This window comes from Ptychodera flava, chromosome 8 (genome assembly GCF_041260155.1).
Source record: "Ptychodera flava strain L36383 chromosome 8, AS_Pfla_20210202, whole genome shotgun sequence".
Lineage (NCBI taxonomy): Eukaryota > Metazoa > Hemichordata > Enteropneusta > Ptychoderidae > Ptychodera > Ptychodera flava.
The window spans coordinates 37,587,163-37,606,059 of NC_091935.1; the positions used below are offsets into that span (position 1 = coordinate 37,587,163).

Below are 18,897 nucleotides of genomic sequence, written 5' to 3' on the forward strand. Positions count from 1 at the left end.
TTTAAGCATCGTGCATTCATATGACAAACTGTACAAGTACCTTCAAAAGTGAAAACGATAATGACACCTGTGGTCATATTATCATAATACATTCTGTTTTTATACTCACTCCAACGATGTAATATGTTCCCTTTTTATTGACATCATATCCATCATCTATCAAAGACTGAATTCTGTGAACATCACCGTCCATTGCAGCATCGATGAGGTCCTGTAGTTTAAAACAATTACAGAATATTATCCTGCCTTCGCATTCCGTTGCAGTATTTAAAATGATAAGCAGGCAGTTCGACTGCTTTGCACAAACTCATAATTCTAAACCAATACTGGTTTAAATTTCTACATGTATAAAATTCATTCAAGTTCGCTTATGTATTTACATAATCTATTCGACAAGAGTTAGATTCGAACATCAGTATGAAAGAAATTTCAATCAGCCTACGATTGAGATTGTTTCAATTTGTGTTACAGATTTTTTTCTCTGATATCTATCCAACTGTCACTTCTATTTGCTTTACCAGTTCATGTTTTAGTCTTTTGATTATATTTCAGTCTAATTTTGCAGAATATGCTGTAGATGCACTGATGAGAAACAGGGTATACGAAATGGATACGCATTTTGTATTTTGATTTACAATGTCAAACTTTTCCAAATATTATTTTTTGTGAATACTAATCATTACATGATACTTACTACATACAGATATTTTACAAGAGAGCGAAACCCTTTCATGACGGTAAAGTGTATGAAAATTAATCCCAAACACAAGCTTTAACGTGTATTCGGATTAGCAAATTACTACAGTTTCATCCTTACCATAACAATAAATTGAAGGAATGATTAATTCCCATCCCATCTTTTACATTATCATATACTTTACAACCTTATAGCTTTTTGAATGGGGCTTTTATTTTTCAATGCTACATGTCAGTAGCAACGCTCAATAATAGTTAAAACATAATATCTAAATGTTGGTCAGGTCTTTTGCATTACTAATAAATTTCATCATTTAGGTTATATTATAGAGTCAGGTATTAAAAGGGTTATAGCACTTTTGGCTTTTACAGTTAAATAAGAGTTGTCTTATCAAAGGACTTTTTACCTCTTTTGTACTTAACAAACTATCCACTTTCCCTGAACATTCTTGGTGATCTATAACTCTTATACAAACAAAATCTACAAGAAACACGTGGGAAAGTTGTACTCTCTCTGATTCGGTAAATAACGTTGTTTCCTTTGATCAGTGGCCCATCCAATTCTAGTATTTTAAAATGCACTAACCTGAGGATTATTTTCACCGCCCGTAGCCATGGTTACATCACTGCTGACATTTCAAGGTGTATCTCAAGGGATGACGATCAGTCTATAAAGTTATACAGAATTCACTTGTAAACAGACATTTGACATTCATTTACTGTGCTTCACATTTGTTAATAAGTTGGCATTGGTTTAACCACTGACATTAAGTTGGCCAAGTAAACATGCAGCCAATTAAATACAGATGTGTGGAAATTCAGTTAATATTGCCCCCTTTATCAGGTGTTCTTGAATAAATCTTGTTTACTCTAATTTAAAAAAGTTATCGTTGATGACACAGTCCCCGCTTGTCCATTTTGTTATAATCTTTGGTGTCTAGGTAGCTGTGGTCTAGGTCGCTGTGGAATGACATTGATGCAACGGGTGCATCAGGCCTGTGACTTGCATAATAAAGTAATCTGAGGAACGTTCAATAAAATTGACCTATCTCTGCCAGTAATGACCATTGAAGGAACTTTTGATTACATCACACATAACGATGCCCTCACTGCCTCTAGTGTCATGACGGCACATACTATACACATGGTTTGGTAGAATTTTCGAAATGCTATGGGATTGGGTATGTTGTTGTAATCAGCCATCAGCCATTTCGGATCATATAATGAAACAATTTAATGTGCACAAGAATGCAGCCATAGTATTTTATCTTCGTATGACGTTTGAACAAAATCAGTCCATCGAGGGACAGTGACCCATGTTTATGTTTCAAAGACATAAAAAAATCACACCAAAATTGTAATCAAATGGCTGTCTCTTGACCATATGGATCATAGCACAAAATTAGTAGACATGCATATGTATGCCATAGTACTTTATCTTTGTACCAAGTCTCAACAACATTGGTTAAGGAATATTTGCATATAATTAAGCCTCAAAGACATGAAAAATTCAAAAATGACCATTGGGCAGAGATATTGGAAAAAAATTTACAATCTGGCAGCCATATTGGAACATGTCACGAAGAAAATTGACATGTATGCCATAGTGCTTGATCTTTGTGCCAAGTTTGGACAAAATGGGTGTAATGGCCTTTGAATTATGCTTCAAAGACATGCAAAATTCCAACAAAATGGCAGTTCTGCAGCCATATTGGATCCTATCGCAAGGTTAATTGATACATGCATATGCATGCCATAGTACGTGCTTTGCCTTTGTGCCAAGTTTGAACAAAATCGGTTCAAGGATGTTTGAGTTACGGTTCAAAGACATGAAAAAATCGCAAAAAAATGGCCACCTGTCAGCCATATTGGATCATTTCACAAAATAAATTGGTGTTCATATGAAGGGCATACTGTTTTGCTTTTGTGCAAAATTTGAACAGAATCGGTTCAAGAATGTCTGAGTTACGGTCCATAGACATGAAAAATCGCAACAAAATGGCCGCCTCACGCCCATATTGGATCGTATCGCAATATAATTTGACATGCATGTGTAGGCCATAGTGTTATGCCTTTGTGCCAAGTTTGAACAGAATCAGTACGAGGATGTTTGAGTTATGGTTCAAAGACACGAAAAATTGCAAACAAAATGGCCGCCTCGCGGCCATATTGGATTGTATCGCAAACTAATTTGACATGCACATGTAGGCCATAGTGTTATGCCTTTGTGCCAAGTTTGAACAGAATCTCTTCAAGGATGTCTGAGTTATGGTCCAAAGACATGAAAAATCGCAACAAAATGGCCGCCTCGCGCCCATATTGGATTATATCGCAAAATTATATGACATGGATATGAAAGCCATAGTGTTATGCCTTTGTGCCAAGTTTGAAGATAATCTGCTCAAGGATGTCTGAGTTATGGTCCAAAGACATGAAAAATCGCAACAAAATGGCCGCCTCGCGGCCAAATTCAATCGTATCACAAAATAAATCGACGTGCATCTGTAGGTCATAGTGCTATGCCTTTGTGCCAAGTTTGAACGAAATTGGTTCAGCAGTGTCTGAGAAACTGTTGATGACGGACGGACGGACGGACGGACGGACGGACGGACGCACAGACGGGACCCAATCTATAAGTCCCCGCCGGACTTCGTCCGCGGGGACTAAAAAGGTATACTTATTGGGTCTTTATTTACGTGGCAAAATAATCCTTAATTATTGAAAAAAAACCCATTTTATTGCAAAGTGAAGTTTTGGTGCTAAAATAGCAATATGTACCGATTATGTCAGGATGGCAAAAAGTTTAAATAGTGCTCAAGTTCTGGAAAAGTCTTGAACGGAATTTTGAATGGTAACGATCATTATCCCGTGTACACATATGCTACAAATCACTGCCTAACTGGAAGACTTATCAAGACATAAAACATACTTAGTCTAGATTATGAATGCTTTGCGGGTTTACTTTAGGGAACGTGGTCCAATGATGCAATGGAACACTGTCTAAGAAAACTGATGGTTTCCAAACGAGGGGTACCTGTCCGTTACAGGTACCGGTACGACAAGCCAAAGGACATTGCTACTTATTCTTGTTCGTAGCTTACAAAAAACGGCAATGCAATCGACAACGTAGACATATAAAGGCTGAGTTACCACAGAAATTTTATATTTTTTCAAATTTAAAAAGGACAGACACTAAGATTGTAAGCTAGTAAATTGTGATTACCACTGTGGTTGGCCCACCTTGGATCACATTATCATATACCTACATTTTACGTGCCTGTGTAAAGCTATGGGAGAAAGCGCCCTAGGTACCGTGCATTTTTTTACGTATCGCGCCCCGGCCCGGTGCCCAAATATAGGCAATCGCGTGCATTTCTGAACTGCTTTGATTCTGGTTAATACGCGCGTTGCTATCGGCAAACGTCCCATTCGTACACAAAGCCAGCGTGAGATTAGGAAAACGTCTGCTCGCTCAGATCGTAGTGGCTCGTGGCGATAGTGGAGCTGCGCATGTGACATCGGCTTATATTTTTTAATTCTGGTGAAATCCTGTGTATACTAAGTGCGTGCCTGTTCAGTATAAATTACAATAAATTGACATAAAGCTTTCCAGAAACGCCACAGGAAGCGGCCATCGCGTTTCTTGGAAATAGACACAAATGGTACGGCTTACGGGCCCTCGCACGCTCTGTCCCTTCCGCCGTACGACCTCGGGCCGTAAAAGCCGTATCAGAGCCGTAAAGATTATTGTTATGAGCTTTATCTATATCACTTTATAATCTACCCATGCCCATATTGCTTCATCCTAGTGACGTTCACCGTAAAATATCAGCCGTGATATTTCACGGTAAACATAGAGATATGCACGATAAACGCCATCAGTTTTTCCGAACTACATTAGCAGTTTTTTGGTAAACAACGTAAACAAACACTACGACCCAAAGGCGTCCCAACTTTTCGCGCACACATACGTCGAGTGCGCGTTCAGAGAGTCAATTGCACCTCCCTCGTCATGTTGAAAATTTCGCCGTATTTCCTTGCTGCACAGCTTAATATTGATGAAAGAGTAACAGGTTCTATTTCCCTTACATACTGCCCTTACAATTATAATATTTTGGAAGGAATTTTAAGTAGGAATTCCAAAAATATGTAAGCGATTACAGTCATATGCAAAATTAGGTAAGCTTAAAAACACAGTCAACCGCCAAGCGATCGTCAACTCTTCATTTCATAGAAATAAGAGGGAAACTAAAAAAAAAATGAAACAATAGATTTTTAGTAACCCTCTATGACATATGTCATACCAAATATTGTAAAAAAATAACAACTAAATGGAAAAGTAAAACCAACGGTTTTTCCAGATGTCTTTTCAATTTTACGTCGTGTCGAATTAGCTCGATTTCCAATAGAAAACAATGGCGTTTAATGGACTGAACAGACCGCACAATTCTCGCCGTTCAAATTTCTCGATTCTGAACCAGTGATAGTGAAAAGTGATACGGTGATTCTTTGATTGGTATACAGAACTCCTTTGGTTTAAGATTTTTGAATTTCTTGACGAAACTTGTTTTATTTGCATTTTATTTTCCGATCGCTGCTTTATGCTCTAGCCCTTAATTAAATGGTGATCTTTCGGCGTTTACATATGCAGAATAATCAGGGTCTTATATTGAAGTATTTTAATCGGTTAGCGACGGTCTCGTACATTGTACAGACCAAATACCTGTCAGGTTGTTATAATTTATAACAACTTTGGGCGAATATCAACTATGATAATTCCAGTAAACTGCAAAAATAATACAGGATGGAGGCGAATGGGCGTAGAGTCTCCACTGTAATCGTGCAGTGAACGATATCGATGGATATTCCTTTATCCGTAATTGATACATTGTTGTCTCGCTCACTCGCGTGTAGTTCCCCGTTCACAATGGCGAAACTACGCCGAAGTGCGCCAAAATGTGCTGAAATGCAAAAGTATCACCAAAACTGAAAAAAAGTGTCGTCGATTTTATTTGAGTACAAGAAACCGACGGATACGTTGATGTTACGGGTTATTGTGGAAATATTCATAACGTGACCTGAACACACTAGCGGCACCCAAGCAGATTCTCGATAGATAATCTATTAAAAGTAAATTAATACAATGTTCGCCGTTGTCAATAGCGACCAGCTGAAAGTGCTGTACGGTAGGAATTATGCTTCGCGGAATACCGAACACTCAGGCATACTTTTGGCCCGCAGTGAAACAAAATGGCTGCCCCTCCCTCGCCTGCGAAGCGATGTAGCCGACATAAGAACTGAAGGGCTTCGACGAACACTGGTATTTCTGGTTGCCATATACGAAAATAACATGTTGAGTCTTGTAATGTTTCCCCATGGTTTTCCCATTAAAGTTCTCATATTTTTGGCCAAGCTCTACCAAAAATCCTACCGTTCGCAAGGCGCCGACACTTTGCACGTTCCCGGTGGTTAGGGGAGTCCTCCCATAGAAAGGTGAACGGGTGTGTGCCGCCCAAATGGGTCACTTTTTCGTGGAAAAATCCCTTAATATGGGTCGACTTTTCATTGGAAAAATCCCTAAACATGGGTCGGAAACACAGCGAACGTCCCTAAAAACTTTACATTCATTAGAATAACGGTATAAAATCCTCAAGGCCCCCATCGGCCATCTTTCGGGCTGGCCGCGCCGACCGTGATAAGCGATGCGCGTACTAGTATGCGGTCATGTGGTGACGCAACCCTCGATCGAGAACCTTCCCTTCAGTGACCTGACCCAGGTTGACCGCACTGAAAGACTTTTACTTAGCAAACCATATCGTCAGTTCCTGTGCGTCTGATTGGAAGTCATCTGCCGTGGCGGCTTTTGGTGCTGGAGATGTTGCTAGTGGCATTCACACATTTGAGGTTAGGATTCCGTTTTTTTTTCTAAATGATCCGCATAGCTCAAATTATAATAAACACCCGGGAATAAACCTCGATTTTTTATTCAAATGTTACAAAACAGTTCGAAGCTGTGAAAGATATCGGGTTTTGATTTCATTCAGATGTTGTCGTCTCTACGGCTTCTCAGTCACTTGCTCTGCGCCGTGCGCCGGTAACACACAGCCCTGCCACGCAGAGCTACCCATTCACACATAGCCGAAAACATGAAATGTGCTTTTCCGAGCGAGCTCTGGGGATATACTGTGCAGTTAGTGTGATTTTGCCGAAAACATGAAATGTGCTTTTCCGAGCGAGCTCTGGGGATATACTGTGCAGTTATTGTGATTTTGCAGATTCTCAAAACTGATTACGGCTACACAGTGAAAATCCATTTCTGTTTTCGACTGGTTGACATATAGCACAGTGGCAATAACGACAAATTACATGCATGATAATTAAGGGACTGGTCAGTTTCTTCGGCCTACCTAGGGGGCAGGGGGTGCTTGTGGATTCATGGGAGGGTTCACCACTTTTTTGATTTTGGTGATGGGGTCACCATGTTTTTGAAATGCCAAATAGGGGTCAGTGTGTTTTTGGATTTTGACATGGGCTCATAATTGCGTAAAAATGCATTGCGCCAGCCTCTAATTTCATCATTCGGTTGCATTTTTCGGGCGCATACACAGGGTGAAAAAACTCATTTCTGCAGACCTAAATTTAAAGAAACGTGACGCAAATTGATGCTTTATGTCATATTTATGGCGCATCCCAGCAAACTTGTGGTATGTGTATGTGTGTCATTTATGGAATGACTGCTATGCGGAATTATACAATTTATGGAATTGACGGAAATGTTTTCAAACGCGCAAATACCTTATATATGTCTACGTAAACACAACACAAAATGAATCATATATATACAAAAAATGTTACGTTTATGTGGAATATATGTGCTAATGTTGTCACATTTAATACATTTACGATGTTTTTATGTCATCTTGAAATATCGGATATATGACAAATTTATTTTTACATATTTTTTGCGTATTGATTGGAAATGTAACACATAAATGTCGCATAAAGTATACCTATAATAGATATTTATGCCAAATTTATGCCAAATTTATCCATCATTACGGCATTATGCTGCCATAAATGGATTCTTTACTGTCGCATTTAATGAGCATTTAAAGTGGCATATTTGTGTGTGTGTTTGAGTTCTGCATTTCCATGGAAACTGTCGTAAGTGCAATTTAGTGCAACACTATTTCGGTAAAAATACTAATCTGATATTGAATATCACAATGTTATTTACATATTAGTATCCCGTTCGTCGTTTAGAAAAATAGTTATAACTCAATTTCCATGGAAATGCTTTGAAAAAACAGGAATAACATGTTTACATGGATAGCATTAAGTCTTTAATCCTAACAAAATCAAGAAAAGAATCTTATTTGCAATTGCGATAATGTCTTGAACATGGCCAAAAACGCATTCTATATATTGGTAAACCTCTATCGATGTTTGCATATTTGTAAACACATAAAAAATTACAATTAACAACAATTCACGATAATGTGTGTGTGTGGTGTACACACACACATACACCACACATACACAAAAACTCCAGCTATAGCTGTTGGAAAAGCACACATCACGAGAACACGCCCGACTTCCTGTGAGTAAGGTTTGAGTACCACGCCACCATGAGAATCGTTCAAGAGGGATATAACATATCAACGCGAGTGGCGCTCGTTCATAATGCTCAACACACAGCTCGAGGTGATGGTCCTTTTACAATATTGCATGCATCCAATTACTTTTTAGCATATAATCTTACACTTAAATCTAGATAAAGAGCGGCTTGGACAATACTATCATAGTTGTTCGGTTCAGTCTGAATGCTGGGGTGTAATTTGAACAGCGCCCTCAGAAAAATAGCCTCGTTTTCATTTCAAAACAAAGGTCGCAGTAGTACGCAGGGGACACACAAGCATGGGTCGCCTAAACATGCCTATATTCACGCATACCGCGGACCTGAGTGAATGTTATAGGTAATATGTGTTTTTTAGGAATTTGTTTCTGATATAAACAGTTTGTCATGTAAAAATAAACCTACCTTCAAAAGATTGTCGATGTGTATACTGAGTAGTTTCTGTTGCATAACACGATTTGGGTCTGTCTATGAAGGAGAAACGGGGCTAGTAAATGGTCTTCCGGGTCTTGAACACCGATCAAATTTCAGCAGTGTCTTTTTCAGTAACAATTGATTGTGTATACCAATTTTTAACTTCACAGAGCTATTTTACTGGAAATGGTACACTTTTCAATAGACCCTTGGCGAAACTTCGTCTAAAAATTTCACTTATGAATGCCGTTTTCTAGTACTTGTTACAGTGGGCATTATACATTCACCACAGATTAGATGGCCTCTACAAACGAGAATAATTTTGTTAACTACAACTACAGTTCTTTAGTATTTTTTTCGCAGAATTTTAGAATTTATAAATTGTTTTATGTATCTTGAAGTCTGTTTCTATACATAGGAAAATGAGAGCAACTTTACACATCGTTTTCTACCTTTGATAGTGATGTGGTTTAATGATATGGAGAAACATGGCGAGACACCGGTGAATCGATAGTGCTTTGACCCTGGTCATGTGATCTGGGTCCCCGGGAAAGAACCGGTTATGTGTTGGAGCTATTTATCCCACATATTAATTTGATAGTAGCGATTGTTCATCAACTAGAGATGCTAGTATGGATATTGTGGTCTGAACTTTGAGTGGTTTGTTGGTCAGACCGTTCGTGTTTATTTTATCCTCGTGCTTGATTTGTGCCTGAACGAGGATGTCTCTTAAGTTTTTATTCCTTTTGTATGCTATGATAGTTTTTTCTGGAAAAACTTTGACCAGTGTTTGATAGGCTTCTATTATTTTCCAATTTTTGTTAGACATTGTTTGATTTGCTGGTTTTGATGAATGGACTGAAGGTCGTTGTGTAAACCAGTTTTGTTCTTATGTCATATTCCTCTTATCTTTATCGGTGAGGTATCGTCGATGGTTGGTGAGATTAACATCTTTCTTTATACGAGATATATCTTTTTTTTCTATAATCTTGTTGTTGAAGTTTGCGTGTGAGAAAGTTGACCTTTTCAATGAAGTCCATGTCGTTGTTGCATGTGCAAGCATATCGGAGAAGTTCACCTTTAATGAAGCCTTTGAAAGTGCCGCTCGGGTGACACGAATTTCTCAATAAATATTGGAACGTGTCGGTTGGTTTTGTGTTGGTTAAATTAAAAAGAAAATTAATAAGTTCTGAATTCAATATACTGCAAAGACAACAGCTTTATTCTAAATAAACCTGAAGTTTGATCAATACTTAAGCCTCAGAGACTTGACTGCAACAAACTGAGACAAATCAGACACGAAAATTACGTCAAAAAAGTTAAAAGTGAACAACCATGAGGTCACATGCACAAGTTTTTCTATGGGAAGCCCCGGCTGGAAGCTTCGAAGCCATCCTCGGACTGTGATGACCCTGAAAAAAAAAAGAGGAAAATAATTAAAAACAACTGTGACACGAATTTTACGTATTACAACCTAAAAGTGTCACTTGATGATAGTTTCCCCAAAAAGTAACATTTGACCTAAAAATACGCACATTTTGGGGATTTATTTCACTATGAGCGTATGCGAGTACACAGTGTACGTGTAAACGTACAGTACACTAATGTTGATTTGGCGCCATATTGGATTTTCGCGGCAAAACACAGCGGCGAACTTTGCCGCCCAACATCAAATTCCTGGCATGAACAAACAAAATTCTGCGGTAAAAAGCTAATTTATAGTATAATTCCACGAACTATGCTTGATTTTGGGCCTTAATTTCATGCTACCGTAGTTGGTACAGCAACACAAGTCCGCGCTCGACATATAACATCGTACTATGAAAAATCGCAAAATTCACTTTAATTTTTCAAACAGAGCCCGAAAAGTCACTTACCTTCTCAGAAAATCCAATTGAAGAGATGAACTTGGTCTCCAATGATAATTATCGGCGAAAAAATGAGGATTTGGGAGCGACTGAAAAACTGTGTTAGACAGCCAACGGTCACAGTGTAGACTGAGTTGCTGAGTGCCGTTCGAAAGGAAATGGCATTTGCATATGCAAATTGCACCCCTAGCGTTCAGACTGTTCTTTGTTTTCGTTGTCTGTGGTTAACGCAGCTTTCAATCCCAAAACATGTTATCACACTTGTACCAGCCTGTGCTAAAAGAGTATCTTTACATATCATCGAGTGAAATCTTAAATTGTAATGATTTCCTCCATACTAATCAAAGCATTTCGGTAGTCAATTTCACGTCAAACAAGTTTAAAAATTACTGTAAAATTCTTTCAGTACGTAACATTCAGTTATGAAAGGAAAGAAAAGTGGTCGTGTCAATATTCTATTTGGTCATCAAAATATGCACAGAGACTTATAGGTTTGATACCTTTCTAACAAAATATTTGAACCTATTTATCATTCTCATCTGATGCTTGTAGGTAAGACATTTGATCATAATCTTTCGATACAGCCCATGAAGGTGCGTCTTTTGGAACCTGCCTTTCTGACATATAATTGTCAGGTTTTGATATAGTTGCCATTGATGCTCGGCGCTTAGGAGATATATTTTCTAAAAAAATGCTATCGAGTGCTCTTTTGTAAGTTGTCAACTTTTTTTGACCGCCATTTCAGTTTCCTGACTCTTCGGGGAAGAGCGCCGAATCCACTTTAGGGCATTGATGGAATTGCGTCTTTGTCGTCGTCTTCAGAACTCTGATACTCTGGCTGAAGAATGGCGCTGAATTTTTTCTTCTGTTTTTCGTTCCAGTCGGTCATCCCTAGGTCTTCAGTTCTGCACTTTAGTTTCTGAACAACAATAAAGGTATTTTTGATTTTAAGCCATGATCGCCAGGTGTGCTGAGTGTGTTCCAACTAAATTCGGTCATTAAGTTCGTTCTTATGAAAGAAATCATATTGTTCTAATATACATCCTCTGACATTAGAGATTTACAAATTAAGATAGTCAAGATTGTTCGCACATATACAACAGAGTTGTAGACTATCATGTGAGAAGACTTACCCTTTTGATTCGTTCATGACGACACATTTTTCTGTGTCGAGCTTCAGTTCCTTTTCTCTGCCTTGTCATTTGATCGCTGCGTGTTCGCCAGTAAGTGTAGCAGCCTCTGTTGTTTGAATAAGATAAACATACTTTTGTGATCAATGGGAACTAGATACTTGTAAAGGAAATAGTAATTGACAAATTCTTCTGAACAGTCAGGTTAATTTTTGTTGATCGCTGAATGGATTGATAAAATCCTAGCTAGTCTGGAGGACTCAGTCAGCCTACCTTCAATTTCTTGAGCACTCCACGCTTTCTCTTCATAGATTGAGCGTATTTCTCCCATGAGTTTCTTCATAACAGCGCGATTTTCTGGTTCGTTGAAACTGAAAGCGGAGAATAATGATAAGTTAATATCAATGAGTTTTCATGAAATTGAAAGCGGAGAATAATAATAAGTTAATATGAAAGAGTTTTCGTGCAATAATAAGTGGATGTTTCATTATTATTTCATTAGTTATTTGACAGGAAGTGTGGGTCATTTACCTTTTCTCAACGAAGCCCGTAAAGTCTTCGTGTGATAATAATTCCTTTTTCTTCACTGCTCTCTGCAAAACAAATTTAGAACGAAACAGGCTGAACCATTTTCAAACAAAACAACAACGAAACGTCACTCATTTTTCATCACAAAGAAACAAATTCGTTTCAAAAATACAAACGAAGAGTACAACGGATTTTCATTTAGGTCGCACTAAAAATTTTATACAGGACAATAATGAACAGTCACTATCGCTCCGTTTGCCAATTTGGCTTACGGTAAGGCCTGATGTTAGAGAACATGAACAAAAGCTGGTGGGCGTGATTTGAGAAGACAACGTGCCTCATTGAAATGCACACACATCGACCAATTGCGGTTTGATAAAATTTGTAGGCTACGCCCTCGCCATCCGGAGTCCGACGTAATACAGATTCAAATTTGGTGTCCGTTAAATAAGTACAGCATTTTGGACTTGTTGTGGCTCTTGCTGATGACTTACTACACGTTTTAAAGGTAAGATTGTTAAATTATTTATCTTAAACACGCGATTGGAACTAATTTGTGATAATTGAGGAATGTCGGTTTAATCAGCTAATGTAAACTAATCTGCTTTTCTTTAAAAAATGTACACTTGTTTTTATGAGTAATTTGTAATCAGCTATTGGGCACTTTTGAGAAATTTGAAAAATATGAAGATCCAATTATCCCGAAATAGTTCCAATCGTGTTCTTATTATAGATTCAATAGTACGGTTTCTGAAACGTAAAGGCATACTCCCATATCCCATTTCTCTCTCTCTCTCTCTCTCTCTCTCTCTCTCTCTCTCTCTCTCTCTCTCTCTCTCTCTCTCTCTCATTATCAATATTTGTTATGTAAATCTTGCAATAACACGAAACACCTGCTAAGGCAAAGTTACCGTCTTTGACAATTTTCCATGAGTATTATTTTACCAGAAAATTGCACTTTTGTGAGAACCGCGAAACGTGTTCAGGCCCGGCTTATAGAACGAAGTAGATTACTGTTTTACAATGACATGTTTCCAGCATCCATCAGATGACCGCTGTCACAAATAGCACAGTTCGCCATATGTCTCATGCCAGTTTCTCTACATTCCTTCTTGATATTAACCTTACTCTAAGGGGAAAGGTCATGGTGGCCATCATCAGTCAACGTGTGTCTCACACTTGTGCTCAGTGATAACAAGTTGACCCGTTTGTATATGTGAACAAATACTTGTACAGTGGAGCAGAAATTGGCGGGAAAGGATTGCCTTACCGCACATTCACAGCTAACGTGGATGTTATGTTTGCGTCTCCGGGATTTGCCGCTCGGAATTTTTGCCATCAACTGCTTTTTCTCCGCTTCAACTGCTTCAGTCTTTTGTTTTCATCATGTACAGCAATCGGGATCATATGTCTTTGCCAATGTTCGCGTTTTCTGCAATAAGAGGAAGTTCAAAATTGTATTTTGACATCCATTTTGTATTTTGTCTGATAGATAAGCAACAAAAGCCAATCAAAAGTCTGACGATTGCGAAGACCGCGATTTCATAGAAAACAGACATTAGCATAGCCTTCAAATTAGACAGGAAAAATTACGTGTCAATTTAAATTGTCAGACTTACCTGATGATATTGAACTGTTATCAGAAGTATCGACAGGATTGTTCCAGAACTTTGTACTGAACGAGTATCAGTCATTAAGGTCTCGTGGCTACTGAACTAAAAGAGGCAACCTCGGTCCCGACTGCGTGTTTATCATTTGTAGAATTCGACATTTCTGTGAATCGCACTAATGTAGGGTTCAGAATTTCTCAACTTGTGTGACTTGCAAGGAGCTTATTAAGATGAAAGAACACACAAAGTCGCTGTTTTTCCTATAATGTTGTTCCTAAGCCGAGAGCTATCGATATCTAGTTCTGAAGTCGTATTTCCCTCCACTTTCTGAGTAGGTCATAGCACATCCAATCAGTGGGCTGAGAATGGAATAGGCTGCATGTAACTTTCCCGCCAATTTTAACTGGGTTAATCCAAACAGTTTCCTGGGAGGGGCTAGCTGTTAGTTGCACTCAAAATTCAGAGATAACAATTTGAAGCCTTCATCACTGTACATGCTGTGTACTTTGCGTGATTACCAAAATTATACTTTCTATCAATTTTGATATGCCATTTCATTGAGCTACAGTCCCTAGTCGAATGATACCGTTATTTGATCCATGGTATTACTGCGTTATGCAATTATAATATTGAAATGTTCTGAGTGTTGAGCCAAAATGAGACAGCTAGAATTCCGACCTTGACTATATCTACAGATGCAGCTGATATAGTTCTTATACACACGTGTCCTCTTAAATGCAGGGAACTTTAGTGAATGATGCCAATCTGCTTGATAAAACCAGGCTTACTCATTGGCTTACCTCATGGCTTCCGATATTGACTTCGACTTACAAAAACAAAAAGTGAAACTCTGCCGAATCCGTGGAGCTAATTTATGTGATATGCCGGCCAGTTGCAAACTGTGAGGATTTCTAAGCCACAGTGCAACATATTGGTGTTCAATGTGCCTTAACAAATTCCAAGCGGTACGGAGGTTTCAACAATAAAATAAATTACAGCGGTTTTGAAATTGCATCATGGCCAAAACGAATGCACAAGACGCACATGCAAATGTAGTGAAATTAAAAAAGTGCATATGCGTCTTGTGCGGTCATTTTGGCCATGATGCAATTTCAAAACCGCTGTAATTTATTTTATTGTTCAAACCTCCGTACCGCGTGGAATTTGTTTAGGCACATTGAACACCAATATGTTGCAATGTTAAGATACTGGCTTGATTTTTAACACCTTCCTATAAATTCAACTGAAATTGTTGCCACGGTGCTAGCGCTGACATTGACGAATATGTACGGGAAAGAGCATTTTGAGGGTGTTCGATCCTATGTTTCAGATTCTGCATCATTTTCATTGGCACTTACAACCCATTTCTGTCAACTACGAGTTATCAAAACACACTGAAGCGGCTCTGACCCCGATTCTCTATCAAAGGCAATGACTGAATGACATTTAGAGACCAACGTAAAAGTTCTCCATACCTTGAAATACAATGTGTCAGGTTTTTAAATTTCCATATGGTTGTGTTATTTTTTCAAGTGATCTGAGTAGGAATCTCGACTTCACTTTTTCAACAGAAAAAATAATCTGCTTTGTATCGTGACCTATTTCGCAGGCAGGCATGAAGGAGTGAAAAGGTCGCTTGGTGTCGACTTTATACGATTAATGGCTTTATTGCCCCACTACTGACAGTACAATTGTAAACTTTTGTAAAGTTTGCGATAAACTTAAAATGTCAGCATACATGAGATATACGACAAAACTCAGATGTAAATCATCGATGCATTTTGTGCCATTTCCTAACATATAAGAAAGTCTAATAAGAATTATATTGAAATTTCTACATACAGGAAACACAATCCGTTTGTTTACATTCCAAGTTATGACCTCAAGGACACCATCCATCATGTCGTCAGGCACAAGACAAGAAGCACTGGCGAATGTTCGCAGTTCACACTCATTTGCAAACTATGCTAGACTTCGAACACACGAAGATGGTTCTGAAGTAGTTTGTGATATAATTGGTGATATAATTATCTCGTGTGTCCATGCAACTTTGATGGTAACGACGGTCATTACAGAAACTACATGGAAAATCGACATTAATCATGGTGCATGGCTGAACCTTCACATTTCACGTGCAAGTTTGTGGTGATGAGTGAGTGTCGAAATAGCAGGGAAGGCGAGGCTGTGTGGTTGTAGCGAAGTATCGGATCCACGAAGGTACCGAACTGCTGGAACTGCTACAAAACTACGGAACAGATCAATCAAACGCACCGATATGGTTGAAATGTGCTGAAGATTCATAAATAGATTCTGCACATGAGAACTACATTTTTCTTGATTTAGAAATACGTGCACACGAAGCTAGTTCAACATAGACAATTAGTATGTTGTTTTATCAGCACTTCAACAAGTCTTCTTGAAGAGTTCGGTCATGACGCATGCGTGAAGTAATGTTACTCGAGCAGACCATTCAGAACAATGTAACAACAACAAAAAACAAATAAGGGCTACCTGCTCGAAAAAGAAATGATATTAGACTTTGGAGTGAATCCATAAGAATGACCTCTGAACTTCCTCGTAGTTACCTAAACAGATTTCACTCTTTGTGTGCTGATATTGCGATTTCTTTCTCAACAAGATCCTGTGTCGAAACGGAACAAGAACTGTAAGAACCATGAACTCATCCATTCGAATTATCTTTCACGGAAACTGTTCTTCACTGTATTCTTTTGTCAAACAACATGATTTATTTCAATTACTCCCCCTGACGGCGCTATCGGTCCTTCAAAGTGAATACCGCACGTTTAGTAATACATGTAGTTTTTATCCACGTGCTGTTCAAATACTTTCAGATCGCAATTTTTATTTGCAATTGCATTTTCATACCTGTATCTATAAGATTTTATATTATGTTTTACTCATGGCTCCTTCGAATTACTTTTTTGGTTTTATAGTCAGTTTTTAAAGTGATTTTAGTTACATGTAATATATATTGTTGTTTTGTTTTGTGTGACGACAGCACAACAATTTCCTAATGTACATGCATGTGTATAATGGCAATAAAGTTATCTATCTATCAATCAATCAATCAATCTATCTATCTATCTATCTATCTATCTATCTATCTGAAGTGAAATATTAATGTCATAGGTCAATCAAACCGATTGTGAAAAAATCCTACGGTCGTATACTCGTAAATCAACAGAAGATTACACTATAGTATCAAGAATAACATTATAACTGTGTATTAATGGCGCAAATACTACGATCTGATTGGTCGAGACGGGAAATATCCATGCTATATTCGCAATATAACACATTTGGAAAATGCAAGAGCTCTTAGCTAAAGAAAATCCCCTTTTTGACGTTTCATTCCAAATTGATATTATGACATAACATTAATAAACTACACCAGCAGCGAGTATACCACTCAATTTTGACCAGTTCACTATCGGCGGCTCGTGCACATATGTACATTTCGTGATGAATTGGCCAAACCTCTCGTGGTATACCGTCACTGCGTCTTATTTATTTCTCAAACATTGAATGGATGTGTACAGAAGAACACTGCTCTTATGTAGACTTTTAAACCATTTTAGTATGTGGTCCGCATAGTCTGTCTTCTTTGATTTTACGAGACATTTCTTGTTACATGTATAATGATCGTTAAACTTTTTCAGATAGTTTAGGATAGTTTCTAACATTTTGTCATTACGGAGTTTGTTTGCATGTTCGAAAGAACAGTAATGCCATCGGAAGTTTACAGCTAGATTCATTTTTTATGCATTCATTTAGTTCTTCCCTTCTTTTCTTTTTCTCTAAATAAACAATGGGTTTCTCTCGTTTCATTAGACGATGGCATTGTGATCTGAACTTCTCAAAAATATCATAAACTGATTAAATTAGTTTTGAACAATACACCCTTCAAACAAAATCCGAACCGAGAATTAGTACAAATTATCATGCACACACATGGTTTCCATGGTTTCAAGCGATAGAGTACAATAAGTGTGACTTGGCGCACCCTACATGCAGACAAAGATAACGTATCAGAATGTAAAGAGTTTCGTGACAGGTTTTCACGTTCGTGTTTTAATTATCAAAGGCGCCGTATTGAATTGGCCGGAAGCATTGCATTGCTCTGTGAGTTTACTTTTTGAAATTTGATTTTAACACGCGTTTGCCCAACCAAACTTAATTTATGTATGCTATCAACCAGACTCTATGTGAAGTGTTTTGCTTTGACTATCTTGTTATGGTAGAAGGGCCAGACCAGTGCTCATAGAGTCACTCTTGGGATAAATGCTTAACTGCCGTGCACGATTGAATTTCCTCCGGAGAACTGAATTGTTTATTTAATTTCAACCACGGTCATAGAGGGACCTTGGTTCAACTCTCAACCTGTTTAGGAAGGGATGGAGGGAAAACATATGTTCAACGCATGCGTTGAGGGAACGCGCGAAATTCCACGAATAGCAACGGCGTGTCAGGACGTTCCTACTCTTTGTCTGTTCACTTTGGAAAAGTCAAACCACGGGAAGATTGCCTGAAAAAGGAGGTAAGTCTGTTAAAAGGTTTTGGTAGCGACGAATACTGTAAAGTTTAAAATGACAATCACACGCCTACTTTGAATCAAATACTATTGTTACTTTGTGTTTTAAAATTATCTTTAACCAAGGAACGCCCTTACTTTATGTCAACATATTGTTTAGCTCGAGTGTACCCATTTAATTTTTGCTAGAATTGGTTTAAAAGGCACGCAAATGCTTTACGCTTTACGCTGCTTTAAGTTTGTACCATGTTTTGCATTTCAATTGGTCTCTAATCGTTGCATTTCAAACAATTTAAACGTGAACGATGCGCATCGTGCATCATGTTACACTAGACATCAGCTATTTATTTAAAATCTGAGTCGAATCCGAGCATGCTGGAAACATGTCCATAAATTTGAAGAGAAAAATAGATATATAGTAAACGTTGATAAAGTTTTGTCACAGGTCATGAAAGCGCAGCGC

General features: G+C 38.1%; 1 protein-coding gene and 1 long non-coding RNA gene across 2 annotated transcripts in view; one reads left to right on the forward strand and one right to left on the reverse strand.

The window, feature by feature from the left end:
• LOC139139242 (insulin-like growth factor 1 receptor) overlaps positions 1-18,897 on the forward strand; it is a 156,918-nt gene that overhangs the window by 96,801 nt on the left and 41,220 nt on the right. The gene's annotated exons all lie outside the window — the stretch shown is intronic.
• LOC139139241 (uncharacterized) lies at positions 9,948-11,779 on the reverse strand. The gene is made up of 3 exons (XR_011553761.1): positions 11,748-11,779; positions 10,624-11,533; positions 9,948-10,158 (listed from the first exon to the last, which is right to left on the reverse strand). It is a non-coding gene; the product is annotated as an uncharacterized lncRNA (long non-coding RNA).